Here is an 18255-nt window from a genome sequence, read left to right as displayed (position 1 = left end):
TAACTACCCTGTTCCTCCCTTCCTGGTTGGAGTGGGCTGGCATTCCTGTTGAGACATTGAGGAGAGGAAGAACACTGCCGAGCTCCTGCAGAGTATTCTCCAGAGAGAATAATTAAATCACGTCCTCAAGTAAATCCTCGAGAAGTCAGAAAGCAGAGTGACCAGCTAACACCTGCATCAAAGTCACTGCTGGAAGGTGAGGGACTACAGTTAAGACACCCATCACCCAAACTACTACTAGGCCAGTTAATGCTAATGTCTAAATCTGATAGTGGACATCTATGGTTAAAAGTGCTGAATTGCAGCCATCCAACCTGCCTCCATATTCATTACTGGGGAAAGATGCTATTAAATGTACTTGAAGTTATACTTTGCACTTAGGAAAATAGACTGTTATAGGTTTATTTCTGGCCTCAATTTTCAAAACTACATTTCCACTGCATCGACCCCTGAGGGAGTACACCGTGACAACACTTTATCAGGGCTACTACCACTCTCATCCTCAGCATCGGCTGCTGCAGTTTATATACTCCAAGAAGCTCCCATCCTTGTCCTTAGGATAATGTTGCTGTGCTCCATAAATGAGACCTCATTGCACACGACCCTTTGTACCCACGATGACTCAGATCTCATGCCATGACTACTTGAATATGCACATTCAGCGGCTGCACATCCTTATGACCCTTCCATTGTAACTAAAATAAGTAAAGGCTTTGTATGTTTATTCTGCTAAAAGCAGCAGAAGGTTAACAAATTCTCAGACTGCGACCCCTTTGATCTCTTACCATTTAGGAAATAAGGGCGGTAGGAGAGCTAAAGTCCGAAATATGGAACCATAAAATCTGTTTTTCAGACAGAAAATCCACTGAAACGTTCAAGCCTTCTTAAGTTGAACAAATCTGAATTAACGGATGTATGGCTGCCGTATCTGAGATTAGAAGGCATGAGGCGAAGAGAGAATTTCAGGAAGATAAAATGCTCATCACAAGATCGCAATTACAGAACTAGGCTGTGTTCACACAGAGGCCATCTTAGGTCAGGGTGTTTCTTTTATCAGAACCAATTAGTGCTGGACAAAACCCGGTCATCAGGTGGTTACGGTGTCAAGAGAATTGGCCATGACGAACAAATTTGGTTCCTAAGGCTACATTTACACAAAGTGGAAAAATGGCCGCGTGATAGCCTTTCGTAACGGCCGGCACACTGACATTCATAGGACCACTTGAAGTCTATGGGGCTAGAGAGGAGTCCATCCATCTAATGGCTGTTAAAAACGGGTTAAGTAGTGAAAAATGGCCTTTCAGGCGTTAAAAGTTAAAGTAAAACTCAGGAACTTTGGTTCCTCATCGGATGCAGAAGGACTTGTGCTCCCAGCATGCGCAGGAGCTTTGGTTCCTCATTGGATGCAGCAGGACTTGCACTGCCGGCATGATGACATCATCAGGCTGGGAGCGCAGGTCATGCTGCATCTAGTGATGAGAGAGCGTCCCTGCGCATGCAGGTGGATGAGGTTTTTTTTTGTTACACAAGCACAATTCTTTATACCGGGGGCCACTAATGGGGGTATTAACAATACTGGGGGCACTATGAGGGGTATTATGTATACTGAGGGGACTGCAGGAGTTGGCATTTAAAAAACAAAACAACTATTCATCTGTTTTTAATGGATGCTTTTAACGGTTTTTAAAAAACGGACAGAAAATGGATGCACCAATGTTTGAAAAATGGCAATTAGAAAGCGACAGTGTCAGTTTTTAACTGCCTTTTTTCACTGTGGTGTGAATGTAGCCTTAAAATTAAAAAAAATGGCCAGCTACTGTCGGCCACCAATAGCCGACTGATTGAAAGGCTTAGATCCAATCCTATTCTGGCTACTATATACTGCTATATAACCTTTGGCCTCCAGGGCTGTCTTCCCTGGACTTCCAATCCCCCACCTGTAAACTTCCTGCTTGGATGGCAGTAGTGAACTGGCCATAGACCCTACAGGCGAATTTCCCAGGGGGCCACCCGAGTCCTCCTCATGGCCACTGTTCAGGTACATAATGATCTGATGCTCTCAGCATGAATTAAAGGGCTTCTGTCACCCCACTAAAGTCATTTTTCATTTTTAGTAGCCAAAAAATGACTTTAGTGGGGTGACAGAAGCCCTTTAATGCTCCTGGCCAGCAGCCCTCCTGAATTCCGATATATCCCTGTCCTCAGTAGGATCATAGGGCAGTTTGGATTTAGACTTGTCTACAACATGGGGCCGCTTTTAGTTTTTTTCCAGGCTAACTTTAAGTTCCCAGTCCGCCCCTGTTGGATGGGGTCAGGTGCGCCGTTGAAGTCATTGCTTGTGTAACATCCCAGAGTTATGTTATGAAACTCTTCTACCCCGCTACAACCTGTTAAGTGTATCTGCATTGTCATCCTGTGTAATTTAACATCACATCCTCACTAATGTGCATTGAAACCCTTGTTAAATGTGGATGGGAGATGAGAAGTTGCAAAGGTGGCGCTCAGTGGGTGCTATGTGTAAAGAGCAGCGGTATCGCGGCAGAACCACACAAATCTGCCGCACAAGAAAGACAAGGTAATGTATTAAGATACTGCGCTGAAGGACATATTATAGTAAGTATTACTGTACAGGTGTTGCAACTATATAATGACTAGCACACGAAGATATATCACTATACAGGTACTGAGCTGGTTGAAAACCATGTACCTGAAATGAAGGCTTCTGTTTGCGTGCTTCTGTCCGCGTCCCCGTACTTGGTAAAGCGATGTTTTCTTCTTTGCTTTTGTTATTATGTTCGGTTTTTCTTGGTGTTCTGAATCAGAGAAGGTAATCCAGCTGCAGGATGGTTCGGCGTGCTGCCTCGTGCCCCGGCCGGTGGCGCGCTGCTGCCGCAAGTGGAGGTGTGTACAGGGGAGTGGTTGGCGCTCACTTGGAGCTAATTAGTGACGTCACTGACAGCGGTCATACAATGACCAACAGGTACCAGAAAGATACCTGGTACCTGTTGGTCATTGTATGACCGCTGTCAGTGACGTCACTAATTAGCTCCAAGTGAGCGCCAACCACTCCCCTGTACACACCTCCACTTGCGGCAGCAGCGCGCCACGCCGAACCATCCTGCAGCTGGATTACCTTCTCTGATTCAGAACGCCAAGAAAAACCGAACATAATAACAAAAGCAAAGAAGAAAACATCGCTTTACCAAGTACGGGGACGCGGACAGAAGCACGCAAACAGAAGCCTTCATTTCAGGTACATGGTTTTCAACCAGCTCAGTACCTGTATAGTGATATATCTTCGTGTGCTAGTCATTATATAGTTGCAACACCTGTACAGTAATACTTACTATAATATGTCCTTGTTAAATGTATTTGCTGTAATTTTCATGTTCACCAGCAGGTGGCAGCAATGTGTTTACCAGGGACTTAGTTCAGTTTAGCATTTCTAGACTGGAATAGTACATTCCAGTTTAGCTCCCCCCTCTTTGAGCAGAGTGGGCTCGCCCATGTCCTGCCTCATGGGGAGAGAAGGAAGTTCAGTGAGTGTGCCAGCCACCCCTGCTAGGGGAAGGCTGTGCTGGTAGGAGCTCCCAGTTCTAGGGATCCAAGCCAGTCTCTTGTCTCGGCTGAGACAAAAGATCATCATTCCCAGTCTGAGCCCTTCAGCCTCAGCTGGTAGAAAGCAAGCAGCCACCTCCAGAACTCCAGGAAGAAGCATACCCTGTGAGCACAACTGTGAGTACCGTCCAGAGACCAGGAGAAACCAAATTCCTCCCCAGCTAGTCAGTCCCCAATACAGCAGAAGATAGTAATTCCTGCCTTATTACAGAGCCATAAGCAGACGACTTATCCTGCAAGAGAGCTCCAGGCACATGATAGAAGCAGAAGAGATAGATCCCTGCCATACATTGCCAATACCTGCTGGGACCAAAGACTATTGCTGTATCTCATGTGGATTAATGCTGCATCAAGTAAAGACCAGTTTGAATTATATTCCAAGTCTGGATCTCATTTACTGCTACTAAATCCCTCAACTACTCCTACTAGCAACGCACTTATTTTATTGCAAGTGAGCCAGCATCCACGAGCCCAGCCGTACCCAGGTAGGAGACACCGTTGACACTATTACTACTACCACACAGAGACATTACACCACTCTGGCATTCCTCACCTGGTACGTGAGGCAACACCTTAAAGGGCCCTGTGACTGTACCCTGCGCACGCTGCAATTGGCGTCACAAACAAAAACTATTAACTATTACCTACACCTGACCCAGTCATTGCATATTATAGCGTCAGAGTGCATTATGCCAATCCGTCTTACTGCACTTGGCCTCAGCGGTGAACTGTCTCTATGACCCAGCAGTGATGCGTCACTTAGGTGGCACATCAATGCTGAGGCCAAGCATTGGCTGAAACGGTGCACGTGAGGCAAGGATTATGCTAGGACATACACTTTACCCATACTTGTCCATTACAAATATATAGATTGAATGCAAAATTAAATAGAAATTAATATACATACGTTACATTCACCTCCATGAGCTACAATACCAGACACAACCAGGAGTGGCGCTGTCTATGGAAGAAAACAGCCCTGTTTTCCAAATCCTGCTCAACCTCTTTTAAAGTTTTCCACAAATTAATTCAGTGCAAACCAGGCAATATCATGGCCCTGAGCCAACGGGAGTTCAAAACGTTCCCGCTAACGAGCCCATTAATGAGCACAAGCACTCTACTTCCTTGTAATACAGCTTGTAATGGAGAATTACGGGTATAGTGATGCATGAAAACAGCTCTGGGTGACCGCTGCTCTACCTAATCCACTCCGCAGTAATAGGGAACATTTGGACGAGACTGAATCTAGAGGAATGTCCAAAATCCCAAACAATGACAAGTCCTACTACAGCTATGTGCAAAGGGGGTTATGGGGTGAAAAGCCCCCATGATTTCATCAAACCTCTTCCTTTCCTGTCCCTGCAGAGTACCGAAGATCCCAGGAGCTGGGAGGAAATCCAAGACTTGATACAGTAGCCCTTATAATATCAATGATAATACCCACAGCCACCAGTACAGGGACTCTGCTGTACAGAGTGGTAACAGGAGTGGTTGGTACAGAAGGTGGTGTCTTCTCTATGATGGGACTGGGGGGTATAGGACTGTAGGCACTTCATGTGCATTATTATGATATATTGACGACGTGTACTATAATGTATGGCCCTGGTGATACACTTGCAGTACCCCAGAGCAAGGGGGTATCTGCAAATTGTTCAATCCTTCATGTTATGTAGTGTAGCGTTATGTTTTGTACCCAGTATAACCATGTATGGCATAGCTAGGGTTAAAAATTAGGGCTTAGTCCTTGTAGGGTGTTAGGTGTGGACTGGCTCCACCCCTAGCTCTAGTCTGCGATAGGGAGAGTTTGAAAAGTAGAAAAGCCGACTTGCATTCTCTCTTCTTCGGCCCAAAAAGCTACAGAGACTCACGATCTCTGCATGATCTACAGAAGGAGAGATGGAGAAAGGCAAAGGAGAGAACCTAGAGCAGCGAGTCCTCCCCTGCATAACGGAAACGGGACGGATCCGTTTTGCAGCCCATAGACTTCTATTATGACGGAATGAATAACGGAATAAGGCATTCCGTTATGCATTCAGTCATAAAATTGCGTTATGGTCCGTGGTAACGGAATCCATAATGCAATTCACCTTTTACCACCAAACGGAAGCGTGAGCGAATTTCATAGCATGAAATTTGCTCATCTCTACTCCTAACCGTTCCGGACCGGCGGGACAGTCCCAGTAGGTTTGTTGTCCCCGTGTGGATGCAGAGACAGCTGGTTGTAATGGTAAAGCACGGGCCTGTCTGCTCCCCACTTCACCATTCAGCTCAGCCACCAGCGCTCCCCAGTAGCAGCATGAAGTGGTCACGGCCACCCAGGTTGTGAGCAGGATGTATCCTTTTCCTGGCGAGAGGCTGTCCGGCAGAGTATTCCCGATATCCCATCCGCTGGATCCTTGTAGAGAGGGAGAAGTAGAGCTCTTAAAAGAGCTAGTGATTGAACTGGAAGCAGATACCCTTCAATAACGAGATGAGGCTACATATTGGGGGTTGAGCAGGACTGCTTTAATGACCACACAAGCATTGCCTTTTATACACATTTTCCAACAAGGTTACCACTTACGTGGACCTTGTTGGGAACTGAGGACAAAAAACATAGCAGCCAATCATTTACCGTTTTACAGTTTAAACAGCCCCATTCATCACTGGACATTCCTTCCCTCTGCTTGGGAGATAATTGAGTTAATTGTGGTATCAGCTCAATTATTTCCAAGCAAACAATAACACATTTCTGTAACTCCAAAACCATACACTTAACACACACAATGGGCATTTCCTGTGACACAATTAACAAAATAAAAGTAATGAATCGAGGGGGTTTATACAAGGTTACAGTCTGTGGTCCAGGCAAAACAGGGGTTCTGTTACAGAGGCGCACAGGCAGATTCCACTGCTCCTCCTACACAGCAAACACGATGCATGACAGTAACCTGACTGCTGCTGCTGGGGAGTGCAGGATGAGCTGTGATTAGGGATGAGCGGTCAAAGTTCAATGGGGACCCGAACTTCACTTTATTATTTTCCGTTATAACAGAAAATAATAGCATTCATAAGACAGAATGCTTAATAAAATTGCCATTAAGGGGTTAAACCCCCCAAAAAAACACCTCTTGATCGAGCAGCCGGTTGTCACGATCAGTGTGGGGTAAAAACTTCACACTGAACACAGGAGGGAAGGGGAACAGTAACTGGGTCTGGAAACTAGGGAAGGAACAGATCACCTCCTAAACAACCCTAATCCGGGCCCTAACTATCTATCAGTATGAATAGACCTTGAAGGTAGGAATATTCATATGCTGTATACCTAGGCCCTTATATCCCTATAAGGCCCTGGAATGAGGTTAGGACCAGAGACAACCCATTCCTCCCCAAAACTGGCAACTCCAGAAGCACCGACCAGCTAGTTAGAAGGCAGGAAGAAAATCTATAATCCACCCGTCCAAGAGTGAGAAGCGGCTACTTATGGGAAAGTTAAATTACCAACAAGCAACACCTGAAGCACGGGGTGTGGCAGTCACCAAAACACAGACACATTAAGATCCACAGTGAACTTGTCAATTTAACCCATGAGTTGCAAGATCTCCTGGTACCTGCCACGGGAACGTCCGCGACACCGTTATCCTCTTCTTTCTGCAGGACCTGTGATGACATCACCGCGCTCGCCACGATGTGAGCGCGCTGGCGTCATCGCAGGTCCTTTTGCAGGTCCTGCAGAAAGAACAAAGAAGAGGATACCGGCTGCATGATCAAGTGGATGAGGTGAGTTTTTTTAAAATTATTTTTAACCCCTCAATTGCCATTTTATTTAGCATTCTATCTTAAGAATGCTATTATTTTCCATTATAACCATGTTATAATGGAAAATAATAAAAATCACCCGAACACTGAACTTCAGTGAAAAAGTCTGGGTTCGGGTCCCTGAACTTGCAAAGCTTAGCAGTTCGGGTTCGCTCAACCATAGCTGTGATCATCATAGGAGGAACTAGGTGAGTATTCTTATTTTTTTTTACTTCCTGTGAAGGGGGCACGTATCTGGGCATAACTAGTGTGAAGGAGGTGACATGTGGGCATACCTAGTGTGAAGGAGGTGACATGTGGGTATACCTAGCGTGACGGAGGTCACATGTGGGCATACCTAGTGTGAAGGAGGTCACATGTGGGCATACCTAGTGTAAAGGAGGTCACATGTGGGCATACCTAGTGTAAAGGAGGTCACATGTGGGCATAACTAGTGTAAAGGAGGTCACATGTGGGCATAACTACTGTGAAGGAGGTCACATGTGGGCATAACTACTGTGAAGGAGGTCACATGTGGGCATAACTACTGTGAAGGAGGCACAATGGGGGTACTGCTACTGTGACCGCACAGTGTGCGCATTGCTACTGAATGCTGGCACAAATGGGGAATAATTACTATGTAGGGGCATTGAGGTTTTTCCAAGACTTTTATACTGATGACTTATCCTCAGTGTCTGATTGGTGGGAGTCTAACACCTGGGACCCCCCCCCCCCCCCGATCGGCTGTTTGAGAAGGCACCAGCGCTCCTGTAAGCGTCGCAGCCGTCTCTCAGCTAGACATCACATGGCCTAGGAAAAGATGAGCGAAAGCTGCGGCGCTACTGCGAGCGCCGGTGCCTTCTCAAACAGCTGATCGCGGGGGTCCCGGGTGACGGACTCCCACTGATCACATACTAAGGATAGGTCATCAGTATTAAGGCTCTTTCACATGAGCGTGTCCCTTGCGGGAATCACGCTCCATGCGAGAGAGGGATCGTGCGGTCTGGACTACAGAAGCGCACGGCATTATCATGATTGATGCTGCTGTGTGCCTCTGTGTGACGGAATCGTAGTGACCTACAGCTGTCATCGCTCACCACACATATTGTACTTCTTTTTAATTTTCAAAAGTTGGGAGGTATGGTATAATAGGATAGGAAAGTGAATCCAGCCAGCAAAGGAAGCAATATGGACAATCACAATACATTAGTAAGTGCCTTGTATTCACTTTCTCTACATGATAAATGCCATTTGCAGAAGTGAGACAAGCCCTTTAAAACTTGAATCCGACCAAGGACAACATCAGCATGGAGTTTACATGTTCTCCCTGTGTTTCCACTCCAAAGACATACTGACAGGGAGCTTAGATTGTGAGCTCCATTGGGGACAGCAAGCGATGGTAATATCTGTAAAGCGCTGCCGAATATGTCAGTGCTATATAATAATGTAACTAGGTCTACAACACATTAACAGGAGAACATCTAAGGACCCCTGGAATAGAGGGTTTGCCCCCTAAGGTCCCCTGCCACACCAGTATTACAAATGGCACATGGTAAGTTTGGGGCCCATTTACAGATTTAACGCTGGAGCCCAGGAGCTTCAGCTTATTGTCACATTTATGGAAGCTTTATTACGAATACATTTATCTATGGACCCTCGGCCCGGGAGAATCGGGAAGACAGAGCACTTGCTGGCTCTTCCCGTATGGTCGTAATCGAGTACATTAGCATCTCCAATAAAGCTTTTATGACTTCAGTGATTTACTACTGTATGCTCGATACAGGAAACTGCATCAAACCCGCCAACTCTACTAGTACTGCCCATGCCCACCATTCAGTTTGTGGTAGAGGTTTTGGACCACGGAGATCAGCAATCCTGAGGATAAGCCCCCACTTAAAGGGGTTGTCCCACAAAAAATATTCTACATTTTTCAAACCAGCCCCCGAATCTGAACACTTTGGTAATGGCATGCAATTTAAAAATTTTGTATAGGCACAGAGTTATTCAATATAATCTATCCGTATAGCGCCACCTGCAGTTTGTTCTTTCACTCATCTCTCTGTCCACCTTACTGAAATGGTCGCAGATGCTCAATTCCATTCTTCAACTGCCACCGGCCGTATCTTCTTTTCAAAGCTGTGACATTAACAGGGAGAGAGCTGCAGCAGAAAGGGCGCACCTCCTGAGAAAGGACAAGCCCGCTGAGCTGTCAGCCCAATATAAATCTAGCAGAGCAGTTGAAGCTGGTTGTAGCTGTCACTGCCACTTCTGTGAGAAGGTCTGGTAGACGTTCTTCTCTACTTCTTGTATGATGTTCTTTGTTTTGGTTTCACTTTCTCATCTCCTTTCCTTCTGCCAGGTGTCACTAATTTAGACATAATAGTCTTCCTTTATATTCCCTCCCATACTGCCTCACTTTGCGGTTTATACTACTTCCTGGATGAAGTGTTCACTGCTGGAGGCTGCGTCTGCTGTTTGCTCAGATAAGTCCTTTAATTTGTGTTTGCTTGCTGGCTTGATTCTAGGTGACCGTGACTCCCTCCATATTTAGTGCAGGGACCCGGTGGTCATGTCCCCTCACTATTATAGGGTTTTCAGGTGTCACACAGGCTTAGGTACGTGGGCATGCAATCGTCTACCATCGAGACCCTTGTATGTGCATAGCAGTCAGGGAGAGCTCTTAGGCCTCTTTCAGACGGGCGTTGCGGGAAAATGTGCGGGTGCGTTACGGGAACACCCGCGATTTTTACGCGCGAGTGCAAAACTTAGTAATGCGTTTTGCACTCGCGTGAGAAAAATCACGCATGTTTGGTACCCAAACCCGAACTTCTTAACAGAAGTTCGGGTTTGGGTTAGGTGTTCTGTAGATTGTATTATTTTCCCTTATAACATGGTTATAAGGGAAAATAATAGCATTCTGAATACAGAAAGCATAGTAAAATAGCGCTGGAGGGGTTAAAAAAAAAAAATTTAACTCACCTTAGTCCACTTGATCGCGGAGCCCGGCATCTCCTTCTGTCTCCTTTGCTGAACAGGACCTGTGGTGACGTCACTCCGGTCATCACATGATCCATTACCATGGTAAAAGATCATGTGATGGATCATGTGATGACCGGAGTGACGTCACCACAGGTCCTGTTCAGCAAAGGAGACAGAAGGAGATGCCGAGCTCCGCGATCAAGTGGACTAAGGTGAGTTAAATTATTATTTATTTTTTTTTAACCCCTCCAGCGCTATTTTACTATGCTTTCTGTATTCAGAATGCTATTATTTTCCCTTATAACCATGTTATAAGGGAAAATAATAATGATCGGGTCTCCATCCCGATGGTCTCCTAGAAACCGTGCGTGAAAAAAAAAAATCGCACTTGCTTGCGGATGCTTACGATTTTCACGCAACCCCATTCACTTCTATGGGGCCTGCGTTGCGTGAAAAACGCAGAATATAGAGCATGCTGCGATTTTCACGCAACGCACAAGTGATCCGTGAAAATCACCGCTCATGTGAACAGCCCCATAGAAATGAATGGGTCGGTATTCAGTGCGGGTGCAATGCGTTCAACTCACGCATCGCATCCGCGCGGAATACTCGCCCGTGTGAAAGGGGCCTTAGGGTTTTATAGGGCTCACCTAATAGCTCCTTAGTTTGGGATCAGTTCCAGCTATCTGCAAATCTCATCCATGACAGTAGCTTTGTTGGAAAGTACTATATGATGTCTGATTTTCTTTATGTACATGAAAGCGGAGGAACCCTTTAATAAAAGTAGTGTTGGGCGCGAATATTCGAATCGCGAATATGGGCACTTCGAGAATTCACGAATATTTAGAATATAGCGCTATATATTCATAATCATGAATCTTCGAGATTTTTTTTCTTCAGTAACCTCCCTTCTTGCTTGTGGGCCAATGAGAATATACACACAGTACAGACCAAAAGTTTGGACACACCTTCTCATTCAAAGAGGCATCAAAACTATGAATGAACACATCTGGAATTATATACATAACAAACAAGTGTGAAACAACTGAAAATATGTCATATTCTAGGTTCTTCAAAGTAGCCACCTTTAGATTTGATTACTGCTTTGCACACTCTTGGCATTCTCTTGATGAGCTTCAAGAGGTGGTCCCCTGAAATGGTCTTCCATGGTCTTGAAGGAGTTCCCAGAGATGCTTAGCACTTGTTGGCCCTTTTGCCTTCACTCTGCGGTCCAGCTCACCCCAAACCATCTCGATTGGGTTCAGGTCCGGTGACTGTGGAGGCCAGGTCATCTGGCGCAGCACCCCATCACTCTCCTTCATGGTCAAATAGCCCTTACTTTCAAAGTTTTCCCAATTTTTCGGCTGACTGACTGACCTTCATTTCTTAAAGTAATGATGGCCACTCGTTTTTCTTTACTTAGCTGCTTTTTTCTTGCCATAATACAAATTCTAACAGTCTATTCAGTAGGACTATCAGCTGTGTATCCACCTGACTTCTCCTCAACGCAACTGATGGTCCCAACCCCATTTATAAGGCAATAAATCCCACTTATTAAACCTGACAGGGCACACCTGTGAAGTGAAAACCATTTCAGGGGACTACCTCTTGAAGCTCATCAAGAGAATGCCAAGAGTGTGCAAAGCAGTAATCAAAGCAAAAGGTGGCTACTTTGAAGAACCTAGAATATGACATATTTTCAGTTGTTTCACACTTGTTTGTTATGTATATAATTGTATTAATTCATAGTTTTGATGCCTTCAGTGTGAATCTACAATTTTCATAGTCATGAAAATAAAGAAAACTCTTTGAATGAGAAGGTGTGTCCAAACTTTTGGTCTGTACTGTATATATAATACAGAGATAGTCAGTGTAGGTTAGATAGTGATATAGTGGAGCTGATAGGTTCTGCTGTCCATACATACATGCAGACCTGCTAAAATGTGAAGTTTCACGTTTTGCGCCAAAATATTCGCATCATTAGTGCTGATTAGGGCAATCACAAATATATTGGAGCACGCTATTGTCACGGATGGTGTTGCAGAAAGCTGGAACTTATAAATAAATATCCGACTGGCTTGATCCCAAACTAAGGAGCTTATGGATGAGCACTATAAAACCCCTAGAGCTCTCCCTGACTGCTATGTCCATGCAAAGATCTTTATGGTAGACGATTGCATGACCTCGTACCTTATACTACGTGACACCTGAAAACCCTATAATAGTGAGGGGACACGACCACCGGCTCCCTGCACTTAATACGAACGGAGTCAGGGTCACCTACAATCAAGCCAGCAAGAAACACAAATAAAGGAAACAGACTTATCTGAGGAATCAGGAGAAGCAGCCTCCAGCAGTGAACACAATCCAGAAAGAAGTATAATCCGCAAAGTGAGGCAGTATGGGAGGGAATATAAAGTGAGACAATCAGTGCAAATAGGTGACAGCTGGGAGAAGGAAAGGAGATGAGAAAGTGAAACCAAAACAAAGAACATCATACAACAGGTAGAGAAGAACGTCTGCCAGATCCTCTTACAGAGCTGGCGGTGACAGCTATCTGCATATAAAGCTATTTTTAATGTTCTGCCGCGCCAACCGTTTTCTCCAGTCTCAGCAAACTTCTAGCAGCTTGGAAAATGTAGCAAAAGTGACCCACGTCTGTTTTTCATGCGCATTACGTGAATATTACATTGCCGATTTTTCGCAATCAAGAAGATAATCGCGAATATATGACGAATATTCGCCCAAATATTCGTGAAATATCACGAATTCGAATACAGCCCCTGCCACTCATCACTAAATAAAAGGTGGACACCCCTTTAAGACCAAGTAACAGAGATTTTATGAATGGGCAGTTCACATCATGTTTTATGATAAGGACGACTGTATTCACATATATACCTCAGTGGATTTAATCAGAGTAAAAAAGATTACATTTTAAATTTCTCTGTACAATTTTCTGAGGTTTTGTTTTCTATGTGTTTTTTTAACCCCTTCAGCCACCGTGACATACCTGTCACAGTGGCATAAGGCTTGTACAGAGCAGGCTGCTGCAGTGAGCCCGTTCCATACGTGGCAGGTGCCGGCTGCATAATACAGCAGGCACTTGGCCGCAATGACCGGAATCGGTTGATGACGCAAAAAACGGCCATTTAACCCCTCAGATGCCACGCTCAACAGATATCATGGCATCTGTGAGGATAGACAGAGGGATGTAGCTCTCTCTGCCTTCCGATCAGAGCCCCCGCAATTAAATCATGGGGCGCTGATCGGTTACCATGGCAGCCTGGGTTATGCTGAAGGCTCCCAGGGCTGTGATAGTAATCTCCCTGCTAAGCTGTGCACGAGGCAGAGCCCCGCAGGGAGCTTGTCAGACTCTTATTCACCCGAATAGATCTCTATTAGGGCTCATGCACACGACCGTGGTGTGTTTTGCAGTTTGCTCATCCGTGGGGCTCATCCATGAATCAGACAAAGGATGAAAAGACCTAGCCTTCTAAGGATGGGGGCAAAGTCAAAAGTGGATTCAGCAGGAAGGAAAAGTAAAAGTCCTTTTTGTAATATTTCCAATTCCTTTTGGATCCACTTCCAGCTTTGCAGGAAAATCTGCCTCAAAACCTCCTCCAAAAAACACTGTGTGAACCTATTCCCAGGGTAGGACCAAAGTCAGTGGCCAGCTGGCAACGTAGATTCGCCCCCCACCCCTAGAGGTTTTCAGGTATGTAGTGGCTCCACTGCCCTCCATGTTTGGTCCTACGCCTACCCCAATATATCCCTTCCATTTATAGGTGCTACTGTCCTGAGATAATCAATGTTATGGCTGGTCAGGCTACATGTGCTTAATGAGGATCTGTCACCGCTGCTTAAGAAGTAAATAATTGTATAATAATTTCACATGAAATGACAATTCTCAGGTATCTATTCTTATGACTCTAAGTTGTGCCATTCCCCTATTAATCCTACTAGAAGTTTATGGATAACTTGACAACTGTATGCTACCAGTGTGGGGTGTGTCCCTGCACTATCCGGTCAGTGCTGCCAGCAGAGGGATACAGGCCTTTAACAAGGGAAATGGGAACTCCCAGTTGGCGATTTAGCCATAAACATCTAATAGGAATAATAGAGGAACAGCACAGCATACAGTTATAAGAAAAGATGCTTCATGCAGTTTTGCATGGAGAATGCTAATAGCCATTACAATAAACGTGCCAGGAGAGGTGACCGCTCTTTTTTAAAAGGGGTTTTATTTATTGATGACCTCTCTTTAGGATAAGTCACCAGCTTAAGGCTACTTTCACACTTGCGGCAGTGTGATCCGGCGGGCAGTTCCGTCGTCGGAACTGCCCGCCGGATCCGCCGATCTGCCGCTGACTGAAAGCATTTGTGAGACGGATCCGGATGCAGATCTGTCTCACAAATGCATTGCAAGGACGGATCCATCTCTCCGCTTGTCATGCGGACCGACGGATCCGTCTTGTACATTTTTTCACATTTTTACAGATCTGCGCATGCGCATGCCGGAACGACTGCCGGTATTCTGAATGCCGGATCCGGCGCTAATTCATTCCTATGGGAAAAAATGCCGGATCCGGCGTTCAGGCAAGTCTTCAGTTTTTTTCGCCGGAGAGAAAACCGTAGCATGCTGCGGTTTTCTCTTTTGCCTGATCAGTCAAAATGACTGAACTGAAGACATCCTGATGCAAACTGAACGGATTACTCTCCATTCAGAATGCACGGGGATATGCCTGATCAGTTCTTTTCCGGTATAGAGCCCCTGTGACGGAACTCTATGCCGGAAAAGAACAACGCAAGTGTGAAAGTAGCCTTAGATCGGCGGAGGTATAACTCCCAGCATCCCGGCCAATCAGCTGCTTTGCGGCACAGGATCTACACAGTGTGCAGTCGACACTTCTGCTGAGCCATTTTGCTAATGCATTGGCCTTGCAACTATGAATCATGTGCGTACAACGCTCAGTGCAGCCCGAGGGTATCCGTAAAAATAAGCAAAAACACAGCCGACGCCATAAAATATAAAACGTAACTGATTACTGCCACCTGGTGGTAGATGAAAATAGGCAAGCAAAACTAATACCGACCATGTAATCTGTATGGTGCCACCCTGACAGCTAAAGTCAAGAAAGCTAAGGCCTCGTCCACATTTCAGTAAATCGTCTGTGAAAAAAAGCATACGCATTTCATCCGTGAAGATGTCCGTGAAGGATCCATGGTTAGTGCGCAAGTCCGTTTTTACCATCTGTGTGTCATCCGTAATTCACTGACGTTGCTCAGTCGAAAATTAATTTCCAAAGAATTTCCCATCAGTCTTCAGTGAAAAACGGACGCACCACAGATACCACACTTCTACGGGTCAGCTGTTCCGTTCAGCAAAATACGGAATGCACATGGACGTCATCCGTATTTTTTGCGGATCCATTTTTGCGGACTGCAAAATACATACGGTCGTGTGCATGAGGCCTTACAAACGTGTTTGTGCTTGTTTTTAGTTTTAAAAAAATGCTGTATTAGGCCTAGTTCACACGATCGTTTTTTTGCGAGTGTACGGGCCGTTTTTTTGTGTTCCGTATACGGAACCATTCATTTCAATGGTTCCGCATTAAAAACGGAATGTGTTCCGTAAGCATTCCGTTTCCGTATTTCCGTTCCGTTGAAAGATAGAACATGTCCTATTGCCTGCAAATCACGTTCTGTGGCTCCATTCAAGTCAATGGGTCTGCAAAAAAAAAAAAACGGAACACATACGGAAATGCATCCGTATGTCTTCCGTATCCTTTCCGTTTTTGCTGAACCATCTATTGAAAATTTTATGGCCAGCCTAATTTTTTCTATGTAATTACTGTATATGGCATACTGAAAAACGGAAAGGAAACTGAAACAAAAAACGGAACAACTGATCCGTGAAAAACGGACCGCAGAAAACTATAAAAGCCATACGTTCGTGTGAACTAGGCCTTAGACAGCCTTATTTCTGTTAGTCCCATTTACTACTGAAATTGCACCCATTTTGGAAGTTTTTGCGCCACATTCGCCTATTTTGAGTTTTTAGACCAGGCATGCTCAACCTGCGGCCCTCCAGCTGTTTCAAAACTACAACTCCCAGCATGCCAGAACAGCCTACAGCAGGGCATTGTGGGAGTTGTAGTTTTACAACAGCTGGAGGGCCGCAAGTTGAGCATGCCTGTTCTAGACTAATTCAGAACTTTTCGAACATTTGCGACTTCTTTCCGACCTATTTACGTAAGCGCACCTTTTTTTGAAAAAAACAGTCCAATTTCTACCCCACACCAGGGCTGACGTACTTTTCTTCATCAGTTTCCAGTAGTGAAGTGCAATTTCTTTGCCTTAGGCTACATGCACACGGCCGTTGTTTTGGTCTGCATCTGAGCCGCAGTTTTTGCGTCTTCGATGCAAACCCATTCACTTCAATGGGACCGCAAAAGATGCGGACAGCACTCCGTGTGCTGTCCGCATCTATGGTTACGTTCTGTGGACCGCAAAAAAAACCAAAACATTTTCTATTCTTGTCTGCCCTTTGCGGACAAGACTAGGCAGTTATATTCGTGGCTGTCCGCGCCTTTCCGCAAATCACACAACGGTCGTGTGCATATAATCTTAAAAAGGTGCACATTCTAGGGAAGGAGGGGGGGGGGGGTGAAATAATAATCATGTTGGAGATCGATTAATTTTATTTTGCATTTGTAAGTTTTATCATGAGAAATACAATTTTTGAAAAAAAAGGTGCACTTCCCGGAGACTTCCGATTTTTCTCTGCACAGATGCAACTTTTTTCATGTACAATTAAATTAGACCAGTCTACGCGAATATGAACCTGTCTAACTGAAAAACAACCACCAGAGGGTAGACTAAGGCTACTTTCACACTAGTGGCAGCCTTCTCTAGCAGGTGAACAGCCTGCCGGATCCGATGCTTCCGCTAGTGCACTCGTGCCGCCAGAGGTCCGCTACGGCCGCATTGACTATAATGGAGGCGGGCTGGAGTTCCTGCAGCAGCCCGGCAAACATAGCTTGCTATAGTTTTATTCTGGCCGCCTCTCGGCATGTTTGCCGCGCTGCCGCCGGAACTCCGGCCCACCCCCTTTACAGTCTATAGGGCCGGAGCGGACCTCTGGTGGCATGCGTGCACTAGCGGCAGCACAGATCCGGCGGGCTGTTTACCTGCCACTAGTGTGAAAGTAGCCTAACAGCACTGAACTGCTGAAACAACAAGCAATGTAAAAAGCCAGTCTATGATAAATGACCCCCAATGACTGCACAACGACCTTTGGTTGTGTAGTCAAAGTCGCCATATTGTATCTCCACAGCCTCAGAATTCTTTTACATTTGCAACAGTAAATCTACCCCAAATTTTTCATTTTGGTTATGTTCCAATGTGCCACCTACTACCATACACGGTAGCATAGCGAATATGGAGCTAAACATAAAAAACACATTAGAGGACTCCCAATAACTCTAGAAAGGAAGCAATAAGATCTCCTATCTGACCATCTCAGTAATATCATCTACTCACCACTAACAGTAGGACTGCAGGTCCTGAAGTTTGAGGTCTCAATCATCCACAGCCCCCACTATAACTAGTGCACTGGGCAATGAGGACATGAACCTGCTGCAGAGGAAGTGCTGATCCTTACCTTACAAGGCAATTATGGTGCAGGGAGGAAAGGAAGCAGCCCAGGTGTTGGGACACAAACTGACCACAGACTGAGGAGTGACTAAGGGCTGCGTTCACAATGGACTTGTTAGTGTGAAAAGAGTCCTCAGGCCCCTTTCACACGAGCGAGTTTTCCGCACGGGTGCAATGCGTGACGTGAACGCATAGCACCCGCACTGAATCCTGACCCATTCA

General features: G+C 45.4%; 1 protein-coding gene across 1 annotated transcript in view; it reads right to left on the bottom strand.

Annotated features, from left to right (window-relative positions):
• Positions 1 to 17942, bottom strand: part of LOC120980927 — a 94864-nt gene extending 76922 nt beyond the window's left edge. The window contains exon 1 of the mRNA XM_040410310.1: positions 17920 to 17942. The gene's annotated coding sequence lies outside the window, so the exon portion shown is untranslated. The remainder of the gene's footprint in view (positions 1 to 17919) is intronic.
• Positions 17943 to 18255: the final 313 nt, after the last annotated feature.

Source organism: Bufo bufo, chromosome 10 (assembly GCF_905171765.1).
Source record: "Bufo bufo chromosome 10, aBufBuf1.1, whole genome shotgun sequence".
Taxonomy (NCBI): domain Eukaryota; kingdom Metazoa; phylum Chordata; class Amphibia; order Anura; family Bufonidae; genus Bufo; species Bufo bufo.
The sequence above is the reverse complement of the archived record's forward strand: the minus strand, read 5'-3'. Positions and strand labels throughout refer to the sequence as shown.